Genomic DNA, 12,839 nt, shown 5'->3' on the forward strand with positions numbered 1-12,839 from the left:
CCGCCGAGGTTTGGAAGGCGGGGAGACGCGTCTGTATCTTCTCCCAGATTGCGGGACACAGCGGAGATTCACTTGTCGGCCGGCTGGTTACCATTTACCCCATTGCTCATAGAGGTTAAAGAGGTGAGGAGTGACCACGCACGGACTCCGGATGGGGCTGATTGGAAGAGCTGCAGCCGGGAGGGTTATCATTTAAACCGTGTTACAAGCTGCTGAACGGTTTACAATCACAGTCTGGTAACTAACCTGGTCATGTAAGCTTTGGACTGCCCAATATATGTTGCATGGCCATGCATGAATGCTTCTTATTTACTAATTGGGAGACGAGTGTGAAAAGCTATTAACCATATTATACTAAGTGCAAGTATTAATCACAAGTAAAATAACTTTTAAGTGCATGATTTATATGATTACATCCGGCTTGTGGAGTTAAAGGAACATGTGCTGATTACAAAGTATCACTGAAGATTAAGGGAAAGAGACTTTGTTGCTTATAAGTTCATGGTGCAGCTGCACAGGTCATTATCTTAAATAGTCAATTTTAAGTAATATGGCAATATAGTAGTTTTTATGTTTATTTTTATATTTATTGTACTAATGTGTATTGATGCTGGCCGATATCAACTATAGTGATATATTCTAAAAAATATATAATAAAATCCACTAACAGATTAAATAGCACTTTCCCGTTGTTTTTCTTGTTTTTGCTGTTTAAAAGGGGTTTAAAACCAATTACCCCAGGGAAAGCAGCTTTTTTTCTGTACAATAACAGCGCCAGGACTTTTTCTGTTCTTTACTATTTAAGGAAGTCAGTGTAAAGACACAAACGCAGTTCTGACCTGGTTGTTAAGAAAAAAACTGGGTGTTGTGTTATGTGAGCGATTATAATTAATATTGCTCACATTTATAGAGTTGTGTGATTTGTTTTATTGCGTACGCACATTGGTACACGTGGTATGGAACGTGAGGACAGCGTACAAAAACGTGCACATGACGCAAGGCCGCACACGTAGCATAGAGGTACGCACGGTTGCGTAATTATGCAAGCTTGCGTAGGGTTGTGTGTGCATAATAAAACCACACAATATTTGTTCAATTAAGGTGGGATAGTAGCCATGCTACAATAGCACAAAACTACCCGGTTTCTAAAGCAGATTAGTATAGGAGTGAGTGGGTTGAACCCCGGAATTCGGGATCCCGTCGTGTGGTACACCAAGTGAGTGGAGGCTTGGTGGCGTGAGGTATAGATTGAAATACGTAAGTCGTGAGGAGTCTTACACAGGAGCATAGTAGGGAATTGTGAATTGTGACCCCTATAGTTTTTTTTTATACGCTCCGGCTGAGGTTTCGCAGCTTGTGATTCGATTCCAGTGGTTGTACGGCAGATAGGTAACAAGTACCTATACGCTGTGAGATTGGACCGCGCGTTTGTGGGTGCGATATATGGCGCAACTTGATACCCTTTTTATGAGCTTTTGCGTAAAATTGCGGTATCATTAGCGCCGTGTAGAGCATATGCAAGCGTGATTTGTGTATAAAAAGTGCATAGGGAGTTTTCGCTAGTCTCTCTCAGGAAAATCTCCAACGACAGATATTTTACTGGAAAGGGTAAGTTTTCCCTAAAAACTTCCAGTAAATATAGGTCAATAGGGGCCCTAAGTTGGATACATCACCTTCGCTATCGACAGTGTATGGTAGTACCGGCCAACGTGGGCGAGAGTGGGTGGAAGCGCTCGGAGAACTTTCACCATCGCCTTATATTGAGTATTTTGGTGTTTGTGGGAAAAGGCCCACAATTATGGGAGCCAGTTGCTCAACTAAGGGACGTTTGGTAGCCAGGGTCCAGGTTGAAGAGCCGCGGCCGAGAGGGTCAGCGAGGTTTATAGTGTGTGAAAAATATGGTTCACACACGGAGGCTTTTTGCAATGAATGGTTACGTATGACTGACAAAGATAGGGTATCATTCCCTGGGATGGGCTGCTTTGAACCAGAGGTATTGCAGAACTTAAGGATAAGGATATGTCTGATAAAATCCAGAAAACAAAGGGTCAGACATACAAATTGTTTAAAACTGTGGCAGCAAGAGGGGTTGGTGAGTTTGATCCCAAGGTATTGCAGATGGTAGGTTTAACAAAAGTCATGTAAGACAAGAATGGAAATATAAGAATTGTTTGAACTTGTAGCAACAATAAACAAGTAGGAAGAAATAAGAGAATGCAAGTACACCGCCTTATGTAGATGTGGAAGCAGTTACGGCCTGCATACAAACTATAGAAAATAATAAAAATATGAAAAATATGACTGTAACCTATATATGTACTAATGAATGTTGAAGTTTATTTAGGAGGAGAAAGTGAACTGATTGTTTTCAGCCATTTCTCATGCACTCAGAGGAGTATCCAACCGGTAAAGGAAGAGCAGTAGCCTGTGGGGGAAGTGGCTGAGACCAGTGGAACAGGTAAGTATGGTATCATTCGTGTACATATATAGTAAAACCCAAAAATAAAACAAAAATCAAGAAATTAACGTCAGAAATGGAGAAAAACCTGTCCGCACATTAGTATTTGCCAGTAGGAAAGCGGACAGAGACAAGGTAACCCCCTGGTATTTCTTTCAGTTACCATATAAGAAGTATTCATTCCTAGTAATGCCCCTAGTCAAAATGAGCTCAGAAATGTTTGTTGGACCATGTACAGACCCTTAATACGCGACGAAAAGGATTGAATGAATACTTCGCATGACCTAGAAGCTTGTTAAACTTTTCTTTTTTTTTTTTGTCTTTTGCAGTAATAGAAAACTCTCCATCTGGATAAGATCACTGGTAAACACTAATTCGGCAAATGGGAGGTGGCTGTCTCTGTGCTAATGGACGGGCTCAATAATGCATTGAGGGTCAGGGTGCAGACTTCTTTGCAAAATTGGAAAGGGGTCACAGTAGCTAATCTTAGAAAGTGTGCCATTGAACATCACAAGAATAGTGCTAGGCACAGAGAACAACAGGTGGAGAGGTTGAGGGCGGTAAGTATACTGGCACATACAGGAAAGACCCATCAGTCCAAACCCCAGATCCCTAATGGTCAATAATATGTTACACTTGTAGGAAGGAAGGGCATTTTGCCAGAGATTGTAGGAGTAGTAGGACACATAGTCAATATAGATCCCCTAGACAGAAAACACAAGCCACATTATTAAACACATAGACGGGACCAAGGGACATATAGTAAGGAATCACGAGCCATATAGAAAACACAGATTCGGGCAATGGGAGTAACAGGAACAGTGCAACAATACCCTTTGAGTAGACCTGCAGAGATTATGATAGGGCCCTTGCAAACCAAACATTCTTTTCTGCTGGCTGCATCGGCTCCGACTAATCTACTCGGCAGAGACTTATTGTGTAAAATGCGGTGTGTCATATATTGTACTCCTGAGGGTGTCTTCTTGGATATACCTGAGAACCATGCTCAAGAAGTACAAGATATACTAGACACCCCTCAAAGGCTAATGTCACATTCTACTGTTCTAGATGCATGTATATCACAGGTAGAGGAAATTATTTCGCAGATACTGGGTTTCCTATGAATTTAGGATGGACAGGACACTGGATTGATGGCTGGGATAGTCCCAGTAGAGATATGACACATAGAATTTTTTTAGGGGTATAGACCAAGTAGAGAATCACTTCCCCGTAGTGCCCAATCCAGTTGTCAATTTTTTATAAAATCTTCTCCACCTCTACAAACTCATCTGTCACCAACATCTATTCTGTTTCTCTACAGTTTCCTCTTCATCTTTTGCGTTCACACAGGGTGGTATAATACATGGACCCAAGTAAGGTTCAAACTCCACATGCCTAGGTCCTTCAGAGTTCTGCCCAAACCCAGTATATCTCAACAGCACGATAACACCAGTATTACTGCAGTGTGCCTTGTCATGCACAAAGGGTGGAGGAAGGATGAGAATACTGGTGAAGGGAAATTTTGTATATACACTGATATGCCTGTTGGTGAATGGCAAACCTGACATTTTCTTTTTCATTTTCTTCTTCTTTCTCTCCTACAGAGATGTTTCTTTTTTCTTTTTTCTTTTTTTTTTGAGTTATGCTCATGGTAATCTACATTGCAAACACACAATGACTTCGTACAGTTAACACCCTTTAGGAATTATTGTTATGTATTGGTGTGCACTGATGTTTTCTCAAACTGGGTAGAGGCATTTCCTGCCGCCACGGATGCTGCTGTGTTTACCGCAAAGAAAAAAATTGTGCAGAAATTTGTGTCTAGATAATGGTACCCCTAGAAGTAGGAGCAAAGCTTGAAATTATACTATTGTGATCATAGATACTGCCACTAGTATTATGTAGCATCGGAACCACTCCCAGATCTTTACTTAACGAATCACCCTCTTCGAAATTTGTTTTTGTTTTGGTATTTGTGTTTTTTGTTGTTTTTGGAAGACAACCTCATGTCATGATTGATCCGCACAATGATCAGAAATACACCAATGAGGTGACAGTACAGTACTTTATTGAGATGAGCCAGCATTTGAGAACTTGACAAAAAAAGTTGAAACTGCTGATTGCTGGTATGCCAAATACTAATACCCCTTTCATATTGCCGTGTCGAAACGGGTCCGTGTGCGATGTGAAAGGTCCTTTGGTGAATTAGCGGGTCGCCTGACCCGGTAATTCAACCCGATAAAAAAAGAAGGGTTATTACCGGGTTGATTACCGGGTCAGGTGCAGTGTGAATGGGAGCCGTTCCGATGCGACACGGCTCCCATTCACAGCATAGGCAGAGGCGGCGCAGGAGATGAGCTCATCTCCCGGCGGCGCCTCCACCCCCACCCCTGCTGCGCCCTCCGCTGCTATGGCAACCGACCTGGTATATTGCCGGGTCGGAAAGCCAGCAACGGAGTGCAAATGCCGGATCCCACCCGGTAAGTACACGTTTCTCTTACCGGGTAGGATCCGGCATTTGTGATGTGAAAGCAGCATAACTGTCTTGACTGTGAACCAAGAGACTGTGTGATTGTTCTTACGCTCAGGTTGCCTAATAGACAGGTGGGAAGGACCCTACCAAGTTTTGTTGACAGCACTATCCCAGTGAAAGTAGCCGGGAGACTTGGGTCCACGATTCCCATTGCAGGAAAGTCGGTAGTCCGGAAGGAACTCGTAAATGAAGTGAGATCGCAAAAGTATCACCAGAGACTCTGTTCCATGAAGACTGAGAGGCGGCACTGTTGAACACTACCTGAGCGTACTAAAGGATTGCAGAAAGACCAGTCATTGTAATTGATTTGTTATGAACAAGAGTTGTTTTGTTCTATTTCTCTTTTCTCTCTTTCCCGCTGACAAACATTTTTTTTTCAGGACATTCTATTTTTGCAAGGTTTTTTATGAGGAGTCGAGTGTGGGACTGGAACTGGTTCTGGAGGAAGGAGTGATTTCCTTATAGGATCCCAGTATTAGCCGATCAGTTTGTTAAAGCCAGAGAAAAATCAAAGGTCTAGTAGTTATGGAGTTCGGAGGTAATCAGGAATAATCAGACAATGGCTATTCACACATTGCAGATAAAGAGCTCATTAATATATGTGGAAGAAAGGTTTATGAGTGGCTCTCCCCGAACTCCGAAGGTTTATGTTAATTAGGAAGGACACTACTTATAACCCTTGTTCAATGATTAAACAGACCTAGCATACGTTCCGGAAATGGAAACAATGTTCAGAAAATGATAGGAATATGTAGATCATGAAAATTTTATATGTCACTTTCACGATTTGTTTGTGTCTTCTTCATCTACCCAGCAGAACCTCAATCGAATCCAAACATCAGTGTACAAAGACATAGGTACATATATGTGTGAAATGTTTGTCGAAAACCAGACATTATAGGCCAAAGTACTGTCCCAGCATACTTTATAGGTTGAATGTTGTCCCACACCCAACCAGTGGTCCCGTGACCGCCGAGTGCATATAGAGGATGTCTCGTCCTCCTCCCTGTCTTCCCCAAATATAGTCAAGTGTCTGATTTGCGAAATGAATACATACTTGTGTCTAGGTCACCGATTATTGTCTGAAATATTTTTTCTTATGTTAATAATTGATGGCAGTTATTGTTTACTGCCAAAGGGTGGACTGTCGAAGTCAAAAATATTACATAGAAGGAACATACAGACTCCACACATATAAGTCGATATACTTGCAAATACGCGCAGCGAGCACAGCAATATATGGAAACACACGCATTTACACGGACATGCCACAGAGATGGATTCTACACTTATTTCATACAGTACATAATTATAATAATATCAAGCGCCAGACATCATAATGATTTAAAATTATATAATGGAGTAATGTCATGTATGTGTATTATTGGAACGAAGCAAGATACACCTGCCATATTTGGTATTAAAGCAAGCAGATTAATGTGTAGATTCATTTGATACTTGTTATTAAGTTGTAGGACATTGCAACAAATAGTTATGACTAAATGTATGAAAGCTAAAGTCATTTTTATTAGGACAATAGACATTTACAGAAACAGGTAGTGGACAGGAAGCTCAGGCCAGCCCCTTTTGATGTCTTCAAGGCTGAACCTGTTTAGCATACGAACAGACTAGTGACTCATCATCAATGAGAAAGTTCCCTCCCCAAAAACTAGATAACACATTACAGAGATACACAGTTGCCAGTTGCTGTTTTTGTCCCAGACGATGGTGGAGATGTTGCCAGACCAGTTCCTGTATTTATTTGCTGACAGAGAGAGAGATATTAAGAGGAAGATGCATTGAGGGAATGGTATGGTATGCTGGTCTGTAACTGTAACTGTATGTATTAACTGCTTACTGTATGAATTGTAACCATGTAACTATGTGTTTACTGTACATTGTGATATATTGAATACATATCTTATTAATAACAAATATATACATCAATGAGCTTTGGAACTCAGATAATGTGTGGGTGTATTGTTTTCTCTTATGGGATGCAGTGTTTTGCTATGTATAGCGCACATTCATGGCACATGGTAATAAGAGGTGCAGGTGTTTACAATATATATTAGAGCGGGCATTTTAAATATTTGTTAGAAAACAATTTGGTATTTACAACAGCCTTTGTTCTGGCAGTTTACCAGATAAATATATGCACATAGCTTTTATTCTCGCAGTATACCAGAGATCTGGCCAGGATCCCGCCTGTCAGATCCCAGCAGTCAGAATACAGATGCCGGAATCACTACACTATTCGGAGTGCGAACACCAGTACCCCGAATAGGGACACCATCCCTGTACCGGAATCCCATCAGCCAGGATCCCGAATGTGCATCCACCAGGCCACAGGACAGATAAGCCACTGGGGGGGAGGGTGGCTTTAGGCTGCGCAGGGGGGGATAGGGTTAGGCTGCAACCCATGCGGGTAAGGGTTAGGCTGCAGGGAGGTGGGGTTTGGGTTTCAGCAACCCTCGCGGACAGCTAGGCTGCAGGGGAGTGGGGGTAGGTTTAGGCCCCACTGTGGTGGGTTAGGGTTAGATTGCGGGGAGGGTTAAGGTTAGATTGCAGGGAGGGAGGGTTAGCGGGCCATGGGGGAAGATAATTATACTAACGGGGGGGAGTGGCCTGATGCTGGAGGAGAGCAGTTGCAGCTCCCTGCAGCTCCTGCTTCTAAATTTCCTTTTCTCCCTCCTGCCCAGCTCAAACCCATCTTTCTACCCCATTCTTCCCTCTCCCACCCACCCTGCTTCTGAACACCCGAGGCTGCGGAGTCGGGGAGCGACGTGGAGGCTCCCACGGTTTGCGGCCTACTCTGGACCTTGAAGCCGGGGCCTCGATTTAGTCATCGGCCCATCAGGCTTCCGACCGCGCCACGGTGTCTGGAGCTGTCTCTCCCCCCTGGCAGCCCCGGACCTGGCTGTCAGCGTCGGGCGGCCTCACCTGACCCGTGATCGCTGCTTCAGTGGGGAGACTTGACGGGCGGCGCTGCAGTCTGCCTCCGGCAGCAGGACCCGGTGGCTCTCTCCTTCATACTGCTGCAGATGGCCCAGACGAAGAGCTGCGGAGAAAGGACACCAGCACTCTATCACCAGCTGCACCACTGGTAAGATGTCCTCCCCTACATTGCTTTCTGATACTTTCTCCCACTGGCCTGCCACTGGGGTCTACTGGTGGGGGCACACCTTGCTACCCCCCTCCCCTCGCCCCCTGCAGAGATCAAGCTGTAATCTGCGCCCCAAGCACGCCACATAGATTATTGGCCGCAGTGTCTCCCCACTCTCAGGCTGCCCTGGGGTTTGGTGGCGGCGGGAGATGGGAGCTGCACTGCCGATATTGAGCTATATTGGTGGTGTGGTGAGGAACTCTCCCCCCCCCCCCCCCTTCTTCACGACTGGGACACTGGCCGCCTGCCTCAGCTTACTACCCTCCTCATTGCAAGCCATTCACCATCCACTTTGCCTCCTCCATGATGCCATATGTAGGCCAGTTGTGATTATTTCATCTTACCCTCCATATGGGCTGGCCCTCAACTTGGCTGTCTCCTGCATTGAACCTGCGGTGATGTGACGCCGTGCCGGCCTGGTGCTTCACGTGTTAGACCCGATACACTCTCGACATATCTTACTCTCGACGTATCTTACTCTCTGCGTACCTCCACAGCGGTTGCTATTCTACGACTACATGGAAAAATTCCTAATTCCTACATCAATATCTGCTGTGGGGGCTTCATTACCATCTTGTGACGGAACTCCTGGTGGCAACTCCTCCGACCGCTCAACCTCACGCTCTACATCTCAACTCACACATAGATCCAGACCGCCCGTTAAGCAGCCGAAAATGAAACATAATGACCTAGTGGCTGTTCTAGACCCCCTAGCCATCGAATCTACGCTAACCCAACTCAATCAACACTCTACACGTTTGGATGAAGCGGAACAGCGGATATCCACACTGGAAGATGACCTGTCCACGGCCCAGAGAACCATACAAGCCAATCAATCCGAGATTGCTGTCCTATCAGAGAAGATCGATGACCTTGAAAATCGCAGCCTGCGTAACAATCTGAGGGTCATCGGCATCCCGGAATCGGTCAAGGGTCATGATCTTATGGATCTTCTCTCCTCCGGCATCTCGGAACAACTAGCTATGGACCTTAAATGAGTCCCACTTATGATTGAGAGAGCCCACAGGCTCGGACCGGAGCGGAGGAACCCCACTGGATGTCCCCGTCCTGTCATAATGAGAATCTTGAACTATGCTGATAAGATGAAACTTCTTGACCATTATCATAAAACGGCCTCCTTATCCTACAACGGAGATCGCCTTCTCATCTTTCAAGATTTCTCAGCACTCGTGGCTGCCAACACAGAGAGTTTGCTCCCATTTGTAAGCATCTCTTCGACACCAAAGTCAAGTTCTCCCTCCTCTACCCAGCCCGCCTCCGAGTCTTTGAGAATGGTAAACCGCTGTTCTTTGACGACTCAGGAGAGGCGAAGCTACATTTCTCCTTGCCCGACACTTGACTGTTACCTGCTGGCTTGTTGCTTCTCATTATCCCGATCTTCTACTTCGGGTCTCGTATGTGGAGTGCTGTGTCCGTGAGACATGATTACTCCTAGTTCACTTATTACTTGTTTGAAGTTCTTGCTGTTCGCGTTAATATTTTTATGTTTTTTAGTTTGTTTTGTCAGCCTGACCCGGGGACTCATCCCCCTCCTAGGTTGCCCTCCCCCCGCTCGCTGGGACGGGGCAAGGCCCTATCTTACCTTTTGCACACTCATTATGTCATTTCCGACTATACGTGTGGGCTAATATGGCTTCTTCAGCCTCCCCACACTCTCGGGATACTGGAGTCTCTAGCAACACTCCGCTACGCATAATCTCCTAGAATGTAGAGGGACTTAATCATCCTGTTAAAAGAAAGAAAATAGTCTCACATTTAAAACATATGGCCCCTCAGGTCGTATTTCTTCAGGAGACGCACTGGTTAGACGACCCTCGGAACTCCCTGCGAGCCCCTTGGATAGGGGAATGCATCTTGGCCCCATATCATACTAAGTCCCGGGGGGACTAGCCATCATTTTCCATGCCAGTTTGCAGCACACAATTAGTAGGAAACATATTGATCCTGAAGGCAGGTTCGTCTTGCTTGACGCACTGATCGATAACACCATGTACACCTTTCTTAATGTATATGCGCCCAATGCCTCCCCTGATTCTTTTTTTGCAGCTCTCTTATCAACGCTCCTACAATGGGGTGGCCAAAACTTGGTTGTAGGTGGAGATTTTAATCTGGTGTTCGACCCATCCATGGACAGATCTCGGGTAAGTACCTCCACCTCCCTCTCCACCTCTCAGCTGCTATCTTCTTTCTGTACACAACTCAACCTACTTGACCCCTAGCGCATCTTTCACCCGACCCAGAAAGACTTTTCCTTTTACTCTCATCCCCACTCCTCCCACTCTCGCATTGACTATATCTTTACCTCCACATCCCTCTTTCCCAAGGTCACACACACGTCCATTGCAGACATTATCATTACCGATCACGCCCCTATATCGATAGATATTCGAACAACTTTGTCTCCTCGTGGCCCCCCATGTTGGCACTTTCCTGCATACCTCTGCCACTCCACTGACTTTCTCCTTCACCTCAAACAATCCTGGCTCAATTACACTTTGGACAATAGTGACCAGATGCTAGATTCCCCTGTGTTTTGGGGTGCTGCCAAAGCAGTCCTTAGAGGGCATGTCATGTCCTATACTCACTCTAAGAGGAAAAAATTTTCTTTGCAGCTGCAGACTCTGAGTATGTCGCTAACGTCCTCATATCGGAGATTCAAGCAACATGACACCCCGGCCCACAAAGAGGCCTATCTCTCCGCAAAACTCATATATGACACTTTCCTCACTGAACGAGCCCAACTCTCTTATGACTATCAAAGGAACAAGTTTCACAGATGGGGCAATAAGTTGGGCAGACTGTTAGCTAATTTGATTAAGGGACCTAAATCCCGTGCTTGGATTAATGCCATCGATATCTCCGGTAAATTGGTTTCAGACCCTGATTCTATTTGCACTGAATTTATGCGCTTTTACCGTTCTTTGTACACCAAAGGCCCTGATGACCCTGCTGCTAATTATTCCTTTCTCAAATCTGCTGATCTCCCGACCCTCTCTCAGGAAGAAAGGGACCTACTGGAAAACCCAATTACCGCTGGGGAGGTTGTGGACACTATTAAAAGCTTACCTAATAGTAAGAGCCCTGGCCCTGATGGCTTTAGCGCAGAATTTTACAAAATGATGCGTGAGGACCTGGCCCCTACTCTCACTTCCCTTTATAATCATATTCTTTCTACCAAACACACCCCAATTAGGTTCAATGAAGCTAAAATAATTGTCATAGAGAAGCCTGGCAAAGACCCCTCCCTCCCTAGTTCCTATAGACTGATATCCCTCTTAAATCAGGACTTTAAAATTTTGACCAAACTAATGGTCACTCGCCTACAATCCTGTCTGTCTCGTATTATATCGCCAGCCCAGTTAGGCTTCCTTAGAAATAGACAACAGGTGAAGGGCATTAGGGCGGCTCTTGCCGCCATCACTTACTCTCGCTCCCACAATCTAGTTGATAATATTTTGATTAATCTCGACGCGGAAAAGGCCTTTGACAAGATCGCCTGGCCCCACCTTGATCGGGTCTTACATCACCAACGTTTCGGGGAAAGGTTCTGTGGTCTTGTCAACTCCCTCTATACTAATCCTACGGCGCAAGTGATGGTCAACAATATCTCTTCCACTCCTTTTACTCTCGAAAGAGGAACCAGACAGGGATGCCCCCTTTCTCCCCTCCTTTTCAATTTAGCCTTGGAACCTTTTATACGCCACATTGCTAATTTAACTAATTTCAGAGGCATTCGGATTGGCACTGAAGAATTGAAAATCATAGCGTTCGCAGATGATATCCTCCTCCTCACTTCGAGTCCCAAACAGTCAATCCCGGCACTACAGGAAGCTATAACCTGCACAACAACTGTTGTTTTAAAGCTTAAATGCTTCCTTTGCAGGCTTCTCGATTAATTATGATAAATCGGAAGCCCTAGCCATATTTCGACAAGCCACTATAGGTTGGGACCCCCCCTTTCCGTTCCGATGGGCCCCCACTCACCTCACTTATCTGGGGATTCTATTACCCGCAGACCCCTCCCCCTTTACTCCTATAACATCCAACCTATTCTCGCCAAAGTCCAAACGGAACTTGGCCTCTGGCAAAATTTTCCTCTCAACCTCCTGGGACGATGCAACCTTGTCAAAATGGCCAGCTTTCCCAAATTGCTTTACGTACTCCAGATGGTCCCTATACTGCTCACAAAATCAGAACAACGAACAGCGAACAACTCGGAATGAGGGCCAATATACCAATTAGACACATGCATACATGTATACAGCCTATATTATAGCAATATACCACATAAACACACGATTGCAGCACTACTAGCCAACCCAATGGCTGCTTCCTCTGGGAGGGAGCAGCCCGGTCGGCTTAACAGAGGGCGTGGCTCCAGTAAAGTGGGAGGTCTGGGAGACATGATGGAGACGCAATTGCGTCATTGCGGCTCCGCTTCAAAGCCCACATGACCACCATTGTAAAGCAGGGGGCGGGGCTACGATGACTCAATATACAGCAAGTAGCGTCATCACCCCGTCCACTTTTCCTCCGTGAGCAGAGGTTAGTGGAGGAAGGGGAGGTGAGAGGGAGCTGTGGGCGGGGGTGAGTAAAATGTGGGAGACTTGCCCACCTTTCCAGCAATTCCGGGAGTGTAGGCAAGTATGGATTACAGCCTT

This window comes from Pseudophryne corroboree, chromosome 6 (genome assembly GCF_028390025.1).
Source record: "Pseudophryne corroboree isolate aPseCor3 chromosome 6, aPseCor3.hap2, whole genome shotgun sequence".
In the NCBI taxonomy this organism is placed as follows: Eukaryota; Metazoa; Chordata; class Amphibia; order Anura; family Myobatrachidae; genus Pseudophryne; species Pseudophryne corroboree.